General features: G+C 34.4%; 1 long non-coding RNA gene across 1 annotated transcript; it reads right to left on the bottom strand.

Annotated features, from left to right (window-relative positions):
* Positions 1–570: 570 nt before the first annotated feature.
* On the bottom strand, positions 571–2,147 carry LOC116020822. Its single transcript, XR_004098853.1, has 2 exons — positions 798–2,147; positions 571–625 (listed from the first exon to the last, which is right to left on the bottom strand). It is a non-coding gene; the product is annotated as an uncharacterized LOC116020822 (long non-coding RNA).
* Positions 2,148–14,719: the final 12,572 nt, after the last annotated feature.

Raw genomic sequence — 14,719 nt, 5'->3', positions numbered from 1 at the left:
CTGCATTCGTTGATAAGCCTCAACCAAATGCTTTGGTTTGCGGCACGTACAAGACTAGTGTCTTTCATATCCACATTGACAGTAAACTTGTTTCTTGCTAGATCTATGCCTCGATGAGCTCAGTTGTTCTCAATTATCTCAATCATCACTAGTACAAAAATGTAAATACGCTACACCCGTAAAAGACTTTAGGCTACACCTGTAGCAGGTGTAGCCTATCACAGTGACGCTAAAAGGCATGAGCTTTTTCGCGGCACCTGTTAACAGGTGCCGCGAAAAGCTCACAATATTTTATTATTTTTTTCTTTTCGCGGCACCTCTTCAAGAGGTGCCGCTGATACCTTTTTTGTTTTTTTTTTTATAAAAGAATATATATATATATATATATATATATATATAAAATATACTAAACAGGTAATTATTAATTTAGAAACATAATTTATTATCTACTTCAAAATTAGGGACTATTATTCATCAAATCAAGTCAAAAAAAAAAAAAAAAAAAGAAGCAATATTGTCAAACTACATAAGATTATTACATTAGAAACTAAAATATAACCAAAATCTTTATTTCTCTATAAATTCCCAATGAAACTCCACTCTATATCATCTGGAAGCTGCAAATCTGCAATATGCCCAAAATTTGAAATCTAACACTTATCAATAAGGGAAAGCAGAGTAATAGAAAACTCAGTACAAATTTTGCATTATCAAAAAGAGAATACATGCCTGGAAACACATCTCTCAATTTTATTTCATTTTTCCAAAAAAAAAAATTATTTCATTAGAGTGTTTACCTGCTACAGTTGGAACTATTAAATTCTTCTCCTTCTTGGCACATTCTCTTCCAATAGGATGGAACACTATGAAATCCATCATCATTAAAGCTTTCATATTCAGGCCATATCTCTGCACTAAGCAAAAATTGAATAATAATAATAAGCCAAACTGCAATGTAAATGTTAACAACCATGGGCACCATTACATACTAACCAGAATCTATGACACCAATTATAGAAGCAACTCCAAAATGAGCCCTTCTTAGTATTCCATTCTTCAAATGAGATTTTACTTGCAGAAAATCCCAAATTCTTGTTGTGTGCAAATTTAAAATTCTCTGAGGATATACACAAACAACTCCTAGGATATATGTGGTTGTCACAAATTACAAAGGCAGGTTAACACACAGGAAATAAACCAAAACTGAGTTCAGTAGCCATATTATTCACAATAACCATATTATTCACAACATACATATCTCAATATATCTATATACAAACACACTGCGTCGATAGCCATAGTATTCACAATAATAATAAAATTTTAAAATTTTGAAAATTCACAATAAATATTCAAAATTAGAATAAAATTCAATTTAAAAAAAAAATCAAACACTAATATTCAACAAAATCCAAATATAGAACAATAGCCATAGACACATAGTATTCAAAATAAATTACAAATAAAAGGAAATAAATCAAATACACTAATAATATTCCAAATAAATACACTAATATTCGAAATAAATAAATAAAAATAAATAAATGAAATACAAAATTTAAACAAAAAAAAAGGAACTTATCAGACGACGGCAATGGTGGAGGAGCGGCGTCGGCGATGGAGACGACGGCAATGGCTGTGAGTAGTGTCGACGTCCGGCAGTTCGCAACAGATCTGAAGAGAATGGCGGCGGCGGCAGCGGAGGAGTTGACAGCATAGGCGGTGAGCGGCGTTAGCGTCCACAGGTAGTAGATCTGAAGAGAATGGCGTCGGCGGCGGCGGAGGAGTTGACGGCATAGGCGGTGACTGGTGTTGGCGTCCATAGGCAGTAGATCTAAAGAGAATGGCGTCGGCGGCGGCGGAGGAGTTGACGGCATAGGCGGTGATTGGCGTTGGCGTCCACAGGCAGTAGATCTGAAGAAAATGGTGTCGGCGGCGGCGAAGGAGTTGACAGCATAGATGGTGAGCGTCGATGGCTTGGGTCTCAAACGAAGAAGAAGAAGAATCTAAGAATTTGCTACGGTTTGGGTCTCAAAAGAAGAAGAAAAATCTAAGAATCTGCTAAGTGTGAAGAAGAAGAAGTTGGGATGGAGAAGAAGAAAAAGAAGCTAAGCGTGGGATGGAGAAGAAGAATTTGACCCTTGGGATGACCCTTTGACATTATAACCGTGGATGAAGAATAATTATAGGAATAAACTTTAGCAAAATAAAGAAGGAAAAAAGGAATTAGACTCCATTTTCGCGGTACCCACAAAAGCGGGTGCCGCGAAAAGTTAAATATTATTTTAATATTTACTTTTCGCGGCACCTGTTCTCGGTGGGTGCCGCGAAAAGTAGTGTCTTTTTTATTTTAAGGGAATACACTACACTTGTTTTAAGAGGTGTAGCGGAAAGCTGTCCTTATATGTATAATTTTGTAGTTGTGCATTTCGCTTCCTATCCTGAGCTTTTATCTCATTGTTGTTAGCTCTGTTTCTACCACCTTGATGCTAACCACGACCACAACTTCTTCCTCAACCCCTCCCTAAGTTGCTTGATTGGGAAACATTATATGTTTTAGGCATCAGTGCAAAATCAATTGGGAGTGCATTATGATTCTTCATCTAACAATTGGTTGTACACTTGTATTGTTAGCTCACATGACAAGTAGATAAGAGTCTTTTCAATCAAATCATTTTTTGAAACTTCTTGTTTACATGCATAAGCATAGTTTAAGTTGCGAGACTAATTTGTGTACAATTGAATTATAATCCGTTATTGACTTATAATATTGAAATCTAAGGTTAAGCCAGTCAAATTGCATGTGAGGAAGGGCTATTAATGATTGTTAGTCGAAACGATCCTTCCGGACTGTCCACAAGACTAGAGGGTCTTTTTCAATCTAATACATAATAATTTTAAGGTCATGGTTTAAATGGTGACGTAAGAAAATAAGAACTTGCATGTTATGAGCTTTTTAGTGCTTTGTGACTCTTCTTTTACGATAGTGTGACTCAACTCTTTGTGCTTGAGATATATCTTGATATCCAGAGTCCATATTAAATAATCGTTCTTGTCAAGATCGAGCTTAGTAATATTCATGCTTTGTGATGGAAAACATGATCTACAAAATCATCAGTTTATGTGCATTTTTAACATCATGGTTCATTGAAATCCTATACACATTGAAAGCAATGCATGAAAAGAAAGATAACTATTTATTGTATTTAATGTTGGGTATTTTCTTGGTTGATAAAAACAAAGGTCAATTATTCTTTAAAAAAAAAAAAAAAAAAAAAAAGGTCAATATGATATTTAACATTAAAATGTAAGTGGTGTATGAAGACGTGTAGGAGGAAAACATGGATTGCAACACAATCACATAATGTAAAGAGAGACACAGATAATGAGCTAATAAGAATCTCTAGGGGGCGTTTGGTTCACGAAATGTTAGATTACCTTAGGGAATGTTAGATTGTTGGGAATATTAGATAACTGGGAATGTTAGATTACTGTGTTTGGTTTAAAATTGAAGTAGGTAAATAAGACAACGGAAATAAGATAAATTGATTAAAATGCTAAAAGTTCAATATTAGGAATAAGATAAGGGAATGTGAGATTACCTAAGAAATCGGGGTGTATCTCACATCCCCTTCCAATAGCTAAAAACTTCATCGGGAGGTTATGTTACATTCCCTGGGAATCTTACATAACTTGAACCAAACATGGGAATCTTATATTACCAAGCAAATATAACCTTAGTTATCTTATATAACTTGAACCAAACACCCCCTAAGGGAAAAGTGTAATTTATGTTCCTCCATAATATGTCAATTGTCAACGTCCCTCAATTTTCAAAACGATACATATATTGCCCCTCCCAAGTGTAAATATTGCCCTCAATTTTTAAAGCGGTACATATATTGCCCCTCTCATACGGTACGGGAGGGGCAATATATGTACTGTTTTGAAAACTGAGGGGCAACATTTACACCACTAATAATTCAGGAGTGACATTGATAATTGACATATTATAGAGGGACATAAATTACAATTTTCCCAATCTCTAATATAGTAATAACCAGACAAAAAAAAAAAAAACACCATAATTATACATAAACAATGCCATAACTCATTGAAGACAAAATGCGCAAAAGAAGAAGAATGTTGATAACGTGTTGAATTGTTTGCTTTCTTGAAGTTATGCTAATAACATGTTGAATTGTTTACTTTCTTGAACTTGATCTATTGGTGCAAACCAATCTTGATTGTATGACGAGCAATACATAAGGGGTGGGGTGGGGTGAGAATCTGTATTAGAACGTGAACAAACACATAAATAAAATGTGAAAAATGGAGTACTTAGGTTGTAAGTTGTAACTAAGTTACAAATACCAATTGTAACATACATATCGAGTTGTGAACTGTGCCAAAGTATAAATTTACAACATATGAGGTTACTTTGACAAATTTTGACTTTGAATGCAGTGATTTAAAAAAAAAATACAGAGTATGAGTATTATATATAGAGGCCTGAAAGTAACTAGATTCATTATCATCACCGAAGGCTGATGCAGAAGCAGCTACATCAAAAAATAATGTTACAAGGATAAAACATGCATTCCAATAGTAACTTAAAGCACAACATCTATGAAAACATAGGATTACCCTGTAATTCAGATTCTGCTATCAGTGTAAAAAGATTGGGCGAAGCAGTAATCCCTTCTGGTGGGAGCAACTCCTTGCAATTTGTACTATGCAATGGCTGAAAATGTATATAAAAAATTTTTAAAAATATATATATAAAGAAAGGTACATAAGAGAAACTCAACAAGATGTGTTGTAAGCAAACCAAAAGATTTTATTTTGTCCACAATATTACATGAAAGAAACAAAAATACAAACCAAAACCCAATTCCAACCGCCTCCACCATAACTAGATACATTATTTAAATATAAATGCAAATAAGACAAGAAGCAGTACTATGATATGTTTGCTATCACACACACCTAATAGATATCAATGCATCAGAAAAAGTAGTAATTAAAAATCGAAGATCAAAACAAATACCATGAGAAGTGTAGTCCAGGAATCTAGTAAGATATCACGTGCCGCCCAGCTCCACGTCTCCTCTTCTGAGTTTTTTCCCGCTTATTTTCTCTCTACGAACTTCTTCAACTCGATCTCAACTCTCTTTTGTTCTTCCCTTTCTCCTGCAATCCTGTTTGCCAGTAAGAAATCAAGAAAAGTTGGTGCCCAAAGAAATGAAATCAAGAAAACAAGAAGAAAAGCCAAGACATCAGTTCCTCACTGTGAGCATAAATATAATATGTGCAGTCCTACTATTAGCTTAGACTTTTAGTTGAGATGGAGCACATACGTCACAGAGCCATGCAAAAGGTATAATATGTGCAGTACAGTCCAACTATGCATTAATTTGGTATGGTATCAGAGCCATGCATGCAACTGATTAGTGAGGTCTTAAAAACGTCATAGAATTCATGATCGGCCATTCCTTTTTTGCTTTCAGCAAGTAGGCGACGCGAATCTATACTTTCTATGCTGAAATCGGATACCACGCGAATCTATGCTTTCTATGTTGAAATCGGATACCAATTGCTTGGATGCGTTTGAAAGCCTCAAGATGACTTGCAGAAAGAATTCATTCTAGGTTTGTCTTGTGTCTCCGAAACAAATGGTCCATTTATTGATGGGCGAACGACGGGGATTGAACCCGTGCGTGGTGGATTCACAATCCACTGCCTTGATCCACTTGGCTACATCCGCCCCTACCCCCACTTTAAAAGAGTTCTCAGACTAGAAGACATAGTTGATTAGATCTAGAAACTGAAAAATCTCTTGGCATCGGTTGTATGTAAACCATCCCTTCACCCCCTAAAGTGGTAAAGAATGACTCTTTGGGATCTAATTTTCTTTCTATCTGACAGTACAAAAAACAGGAAGGGGTGGTTCTTTCATTGCTGCTTCTCTTCGTGGGAGTGACCATTTTAATTGGGTCCTCCACTCACAGACTTTAGTTTCACCTTTTTTTTTCCTAGACTTTGGTTTCTTCTTCGCTGCCTTGGTATTTTTTCCTCGTTCAGTTTCCCGCTGCTTGCCTGTTCCTTTGCTTCCCAGGAAAAAAATAATAAAAATAAATATTTGGCTCGTTGTTTTTTCCCTTTCTTCTTGGTCTTTGCTCATTGAATTCTCGTATATTTGCTGCACCTTGTTTTTGCTGGATGCCGGGGAATGCCCTGAGTAATTGTAATTAGGCGCTTGGATGCTGCTTTTAAGCAATTAGCAGTCTGCTTTTTGTTTTTTCTTGATGTTTATAATGGCCTCTATCTTAGTAGTTCTCTTTAGCTCACATGCAGGTTTGGTTGGGCGAGTGCTATGGTGATTCACCTAATCTGTGCCCAGGCCGTAGCACCAATCAGTTAGGCCTTGGATGCTTTTTCTTTGCCTTGTTGGTTCGTTCTGGTTTTTGGATGACCGGCTATTTTTCTCCATCTTAGGGACTGAAATAGTCATCTTCATTTCCCATCTATAGTTAGACTATTGCTCCTCTTGATGCCTTAGAGTTGAATCAGATAGATATAAAATTTGTTTAGTTTGTAACCTTTGTGCTTTTCTTGAGTAGTTTTGTGCTTGTATTTATGCGAGGGTATGCCCTGTGTATCTGTACTTGGTTTTCGGGTATTTAATACATATTTATATTTACCCAAAAAAAAATGACCAGACTTGGGATATAATTTGATTGAGATTTATTATGTTAAGTAATCCTTTTGTGATTACCTATCTAACTGTTAATGACAGTGGACTAGAGAAGAGGATAAAAATTGCTTCACAATGCAAAGTTTTTGCCCACACTTTGGAGAACCATTGCATCTATTATGGGCCGTACCCCGTCACAGTGCCTGGAACGCTATGAGAAGCTCCTTATGCAACATGTGTCAAGGATGATGATCCTAAAGAGATGCTTTTGCTTTATGAAGCACGGGTGCGGCTTGCCAATAGAAGACGCAAGAAGGCTAGAAGAGAAGTGAGGGAGAAACAAATGGAATTGGCTTGGAGGCTGGGAGAGAGTTGAAGCCAGTTGGTGAAACAGTGTGAATGTGGACCTGGGTCCATAGCATATTTTGCCGCAAATAATTGCCTTAAACACTGGGAATTTAAAATGTTGATCATCATCACTGTCTTCATCTGAAAAATAAACTCCTTCATTCACAATTACATAACTTTATATTCACAATTTTATAACTCTATATTCAATAGTATAACACAATTTTTTAATGAGTAAATACCCAAAATGGTCCCTCGACTATAGCATAATTTACAAATTAGTCATCGACTATTGATTGAATCCAATTAAATCCTCAACTATTCAATTTTTACCTAATTTGGTCCTCTGTCAATTCATCTGTCTAAAGATTGTTAACTAAGGGTCAAATGTAAGTAATTTACCTTGTTAATATTCATGCACCTAGGTGCAACTTAGGTGCCAACGGGGGATTTACGCATTCCCACACATCTTACCTTCTCCAAGTTCCTCCAAGCTCTACATGCAAATTATATCATGGACAACAGCTCAACTCAGCCCACATCCAAAAAAAAAATCTTCAAATTCTTTGGTTCAAATATATTATATATAGCAATTTATGTATTCATTTTTATTATAATAAATTACAAGTTAAAAAAATTATTTATTTCGTCTTTTATTATAATTATTATTAATATTAATTTGTATAACTATTTTAAATTTTATTTTATTTCAATTTAAACCATAAATATTATTATTATCATCATTAAAAGTGATTAATACTCCGTATTTTATTCGGAGTAAGAAATAACTTTGTAATATTTTTATGTTCATGGTTTTAAAAATAGATCAAAGAGAAAAAATATATTTTTTTTTACATTTAGTCAAATAGTAAAAGATCGCTTTCAAAAAATGTTTTTCGTAGTTTCAAACTGACCTTTAATCCATTTCAGTAGGACTATTCCCCTTATTACAACCTGTTAAAACATAAAGAGTCAACTTCGATATTGTCTTGAATTGAGGCTTAAACTCATAACCTCCCATATGGGAGAGGTCACTACATGCCATCTGAGCACAATGTGCTTGGCTATTAGGAGATTTAAAATAGTTAAATTGAATAGTTTAATTTGGAGATTTTTCACATAAAATGTATGACATTCGCAGAACCGCAGTATATTAAATAATACGGAGTAAGTCATTGTGCAATTGTTATGCCGTGGACCCAGGTCCACCTTGCAAGGTGGACCTGGGTCTACATTCACATACACTATACTCTACATTCACATACACTATACTATACATTCACACTTTGTAAACTCCACATTCACATACACTANTTTTGTGCTTGTATTTATGCGAGGGTATGCCCTGTGTATCTGTACTTGGTTTTCGGGTATTTAATACATATTTATATTTACCCAAAAAAAAATGACCAGACTTGGGATATAATTTGATTGAGATTTATTATGTTAAGTAATCCTTTTGTGATTACCTATCTAACTGTTAATGACAGTGGACTAGAGAAGAGGATAAAAATTGCTTCACAATGCAAAGTTTTTGCCCACACTTTGGAGAACCATTGCATCTATTATGGGCCGTACCCCGTCACAGTGCCTGGAACGCTATGAGAAGCTCCTTATGCAACATGTGTCAAGGATGATGATCCTAAAGAGATGCTTTTGCTTTATGAAGCACGGGTGCGGCTTGCCAATAGAAGACGCAAGAAGGCTAGAAGAGAAGTGAGGGAGAAACAAATGGAATTGGCTTGGAGGCTGGGAGAGAGTTGAAGCCAGTTGGTGAAACAGTGTGAATGTGGACCTGGGTCCATAGCATATTTTGCCGCAAATAATTGCCTTAAACACTGGGAATTTAAAATGTTGATCATCATCACTGTCTTCATCTGAAAAATAAACTCCTTCATTCACAATTACATAACTTTATATTCACAATTTTATAACTCTATATTCAATAGTATAACACAATTTTTTAATGAGTAAATACCCAAAATGGTCCCTCGACTATAGCATAATTTACAAATTAGTCATCGACTATTGATTGAATCCAATTAAATCCTCAACTATTCAATTTTTACCTAATTTGGTCCTCTGTCAATTCATCTGTCTAAAGATTGTTAACTAAGGGTCAAATGTAAGTAATTTACCTTGTTAATATTCATGCACCTAGGTGCAACTTAGGTGCCAACGGGGGATTTACGCATTCCCACACATCTTACCTTCTCCAAGTTCCTCCAAGCTCTACATGCAAATTATATCATGGACAACAGCTCAACTCAGCCCACATCCAAAAAAAAAATCTTCAAATTCTTTGGTTCAAATATATTATATATAGCAATTTATGTATTCATTTTTATTATAATAAATTACAAGTTAAAAAAATTATTTATTTCGTCTTTTATTATAATTATTATTAATATTAATTTGTATAACTATTTTAAATTTTATTTTATTTCAATTTAAACCATAAATATTATTATTATCATCATTAAAAGTGATTAATACTCCGTATTTTATTCGGAGTAAGAAATAACTTTGTAATATTTTTATGTTCATGGTTTTAAAAATAGATCAAAGAGAAAAAATATATTTTTTTTTACATTTAGTCAAATAGTAAAAGATCGCTTTCAAAAAATGTTTTTCGTAGTTTCAAACTGACCTTTAATCCATTTCAGTAGGACTATTCCCCTTATTACAACCTGTTAAAACATAAAGAGTCAACTTCGATATTGTCTTGAATTGAGGCTTAAACTCATAACCTCCCATATGGGAGAGGTCACTACATGCCATCTGAGCACAATGTGCTTGGCTATTAGGAGATTTAAAATAGTTAAATTGAATAGTTTAATTTGGAGATTTTTCACATAAAATGTATGACATTCGCAGAACCGCAGTATATTAAATAATACGGAGTAAGTCATTGTGCAATTGTTATGCCGTGGACCCAGGTCCACCTTGCAAGGTGGACCTGGGTCTACATTCACATACACTATACTCTACATTCACATACACTATACTATACATTCACACTTTGTAAACTCTACATTCACACANTACATGATTATATGATACTCTACATTAACACTTTGTAAACTCCACATTCACACATTACAAGATTATATGTTTAGTAACTATATTACCACTGTTATGCATTCACACATTAAAAACTCTATATTCACAGGTCCTATACTCCATATTCACAACTTGAAAACTTCACATTCACACATTACAGGACTACAAGTTGCTAGAACTTCTTAACTCTATTACAGATTCACACAATCATAACTGTAATTCACGATTCCTATACTCTACATTCACACTTTGAAACCTCTACATTCACACATTTCTGGGCAACTCTACATTCACACAATCATAATTGTACATTCACGATTCCTATACTCTACATTCACACTTTGAAACCTCTACATCCACACATTTTTGGACAACTCTATATTCAGCAATATGTTTACTAATTAAAAAAAAAAAGAGACAAAAACAACGTAGTTTTGGACCCAAGTCCACCTTGCAAGGTGGACCTAGGTCCACAGCATAATTTGCCGTCATTGTGGTAGTAGTTCAATGTTCAAGCCCACCCGAACAACCCACCAAAGCCCATTTTAATGCACTGGCCCAAAGTGGAAGCCTAAAAACCATCCCGGCCTGTTAGTCCATCTTGAAGCGGGAAAACCCAACTGCTCATAAATCCGTTCTAATCCAACTCTAACCCAAATTATATCATGGACCATGGTCTACCTTGCATTCTTGTTATCATATTATATGTCAGCAATTATACCTGCAGTTGATAATTTCTGTACATGTAACTATCATGTTATGAACCCTGGTGTATGGTGTAACAATTGTTCCCTCACCCCACCCCCCACTGGGGTAAGAGCATTACAAGGAATATGGTGTAGCTAACTTCGTGGTGAGCCACAGAATTTGGTCGAAACTCGCAGGGTAGGGCGCGGGGTTGGGCCAAATCTGACCACCGCGCCCTGGAAACAGGCTCTGTGACGGAATGGCAATCTCGGGTAGCCTCAACCAGATTGCCTTATTAGTCTGGACCACCTTCTTGGTCCCGGGTCGCCTTATTGAGCCCGAGTCATCTTCTTGGGCAACCCAAATCATCTTATTAGGCTCAGAACCATGGACTCCCAGGGACGGAGTCAGAAAATCGACTAAGTGGAGGCGAAATTTAAATTACGTTAGAAATGTCAATGACAAAATATCAATCAGTCATAATATGGTTAAAATACAAAAGAGATTATAAATTACAAATTTACACTAAAATGTTTTTGATAAATTACATTATAGTTTGGTTCGGAGCAAAAAATATCCTTGAGTGGGGTAAAAATGTGAAAATATTGATGACAAAATATAGTTAGACTATTGCTCCTCTTGATGCCTTAGAGTTGAATCAGATAGATATAAAATTTGTTTAGTTTGTAACCTTTGTGCTTTTCTTGAGTAGTTTTGTGCTTGTATTTATGCGAGGGTATGCCCTGTGTATCTGTACTTGGTTTTCGGGTATTTAATACATATTTATATTTACCCAAAAAAAAATGACTAGACTTGGGATATAATTTGATTGAGATTTATTATGTTAAGTAATCCTTTTGTGATTACCTATCTAACTGTTAATGACAGTGGACTAGAGAAGAGGATAAAAATTGCTTCACAATGCAAAGTTTTTGCCCACACTTTGGAGAACCATTGCATCTATTATGGGCCGTACCCCGTCACAGTGCCTGGAACGCTATGAGAAGCTCCTTATGCAACATGTGTCAAGGATGATGATCCTAAAGAGATGCTTTTGCTTTATGAAGCACGGGTGCGGCTTGCCAATAGAAGACGCAAGAAGGCTAGAAGAGAAGTGAGGGAGAAACAAATGGAATTGGCTTGGAGGCTGGGAGAGAGTTGAAGCCAGTTGGTGAAACAGTGAGGAAGAGGAAGAGGACTAAACTGAATCTTCCTGCTCCACATTTTGAGATTTGACTGTACGGGAAAATAGTTGCAAATTCTGAACCGTATACTGTTTTGGTAAATAGTATACAAAAATTGAAGGTGAAATACATCATATATTACTAGCATTAACATAGACATCTTTGTGGCATAATTAACAATGAGTGTTTGTAATTGTGTGCCTAAATATAGTTACATATGCCTACATATAGGGACGTGTGTGCTCAATAGTTACTAATTGAGTGTCTCGTATGGAAATTAACTGTGTGGTATACTTATATAGTTATATATACTAGTAAATTACCCGAGCCATGCACGAATTATTTTTTATATTATATATTTAAACAATAAAATTAAAGGTGAAACTATAAATAATTATATTATTTAAGAGTTTACTTATGTAACTTGTAATGACTATTTTATGTGTTAAAAGTTCTTTTTCAATAACGTGTGAGGACCATTTTGTGGTTCTTATTTTTATTATTCACCCCTATATATACATTTTCCACCTTATTAGCAAACATACATGATTTGTTTAATACAACATAAAGGATTTGACTTTGTAAAATATTTAATAGTATTTATAATGGTTTATAATATTTTCTATATGGAAAGAAACACCCTAAAATTATTGATAAAACATAAATACACATGTCGTATATATACTTACTAGTAAATTACCCGTGCGATGCACAGATAAACTTTATATATATATATATATATATATATATATATATATATATATATATATATATATAGTCATGTTTAGGTGTGGCCGCGTCTTCCCATGCGGCCGTGCGGTTTACACCACTCAATGTTAAGAAATGCACCACTCAATATTACGAAATGCACCACACAAATAACATTGAGTGGTGCATTTCATATTAAGAAATGCATTTTCATTGTGGTGCATTTCGTAACATTGAGTGGTGCATTTCTTAACATTGAGTGGTGTAAACCGCACGAGAAGGCGCGGCCACATTTGAATATAAATCTATATATATATATATATATATATAAGAATATTTAGTATCCCACGCCATTGAGAGATTTCCTCGTGCATCGGATTAACTTCCAAACATCACATGCCATACAAAAAATATTAGTTTCGCACGTCATACACATACTCAAAATTGACAACCCGGATTTTTTCACAATTCTCATTGAGAGATGATTTCTCATTTCATTGTTTTGTTGGAGTGATTGTAATTCTATGAAATTACAATTTTTCTCTAACGATATTGGAAAAAAATAAACACAAAAGAAGAAAAATTCAAAATAATATGGAGAAAGAACCTCATACAAAAAATAGAGTATATCAACAAGGAAATCTCAGTTTACCATAAATTCAACTTTTAAAATCAAACATAACATCCATGTATAATCATTTCAGCATCTAAAACACAAATCAAAATTACAAAAGTACCCTTTGTAAATAAAAAAGTAAAATAAATATATACATATTTAGCTTACGGTACGAACAAGACTTTCGATGCGGTCACTCACCATTAGGTACATATAAATGCACCACAAAGTGTTCAGAAATGCACCATTATATGGTGCATTTTTTTTTGTTTGTGGTGCATTTGTACATTTCATTTTTGGTGCATTTATGAACACTATGTGATGCATTTATTCATATCTAATGGTGTAATCTGCACCGGTCGCACAAGAAGTCATGTCCGCATTTTTTTTTTGAAAACCAATATCGAATATTATTAAATCAAATGAGCAATACAGTGGGGAATAGAAGAAAACCAACAAGACGGACCAGTTTGCGAACGAGCCGCTCTAGCTAAGGCATGAGCACACCTATTCACTGATCTAGAAATATACTCAAAAGACACTGTTTCAAAGTGTCGACTTAGTTCCTAACATGCACATATATATATATATATATATATATATATATATATATATATATATATATATATATATATATATATATATATATATATATATATATATATATATATATATGATCATTCACGTGCGAAGACTCTCCCAGTTGAAAGATGGGGTGAGATCTGAATCGTTGATCTAATCTAGATCAACGGCTCAAATCAAGAAAAATTATTTTATAAAACGAGTTTCATGCCAACATACATGCAAATTATCAATTGTCTCAAACACCTTAAGATATAAAACTACGAACCTTAAGTTTTAAAACTATGCCCCTTAAGCTATAAAACAACGCATCTTAAATTTAAAATGATGCACTTTAAACTAGAAAAGCGACACACTTTAAATTTTAAACATACACACCTTAAGCTACGCACCCTAAATTTTAAACTGATGCATCTTAAAGTAGAACTTAAGAGCAACATTTACACCACTAATAATTTAGGAGTGACATTGATAATTGACAAATTATGAAGCAACATAAATTACCATTTTTCCTTAATTCCTTATTAACTGTACACCACTATCAAAACACTCAATTTTGGACTACATTCCACAAAAGTGAAACTATAATAAGGAAACTTTTCATCTTTTTCGATCATCCTTAGACCTTAGTGGTAGTTGAACAGAGTCAGAATTTCTAATCACGTACTCATCAAAGGTGGTCGATATTTCTGACCACCTTTGATGAGTAGTTAGAAATTTCTTCCTCTATGTTATCTTGGTTAGTCCAATTCTCCAATTATTTTTTATAGAAAAATTCACAGCTGTTAATCTGTTATTATAAATGAAGGTGCGTTTTGGGTGAAATTCGCCTTG

The sequence above is a fragment of the Ipomoea triloba genome, chromosome 5, assembly GCF_003576645.1.
Source record: "Ipomoea triloba cultivar NCNSP0323 chromosome 5, ASM357664v1".
Classification (NCBI taxonomy): domain Eukaryota; kingdom Viridiplantae; phylum Streptophyta; class Magnoliopsida; order Solanales; family Convolvulaceae; genus Ipomoea; species Ipomoea triloba.
Note: the sequence above shows the minus strand (reverse complement) of the source record. Positions and strands in the feature narration are given on the sequence as shown.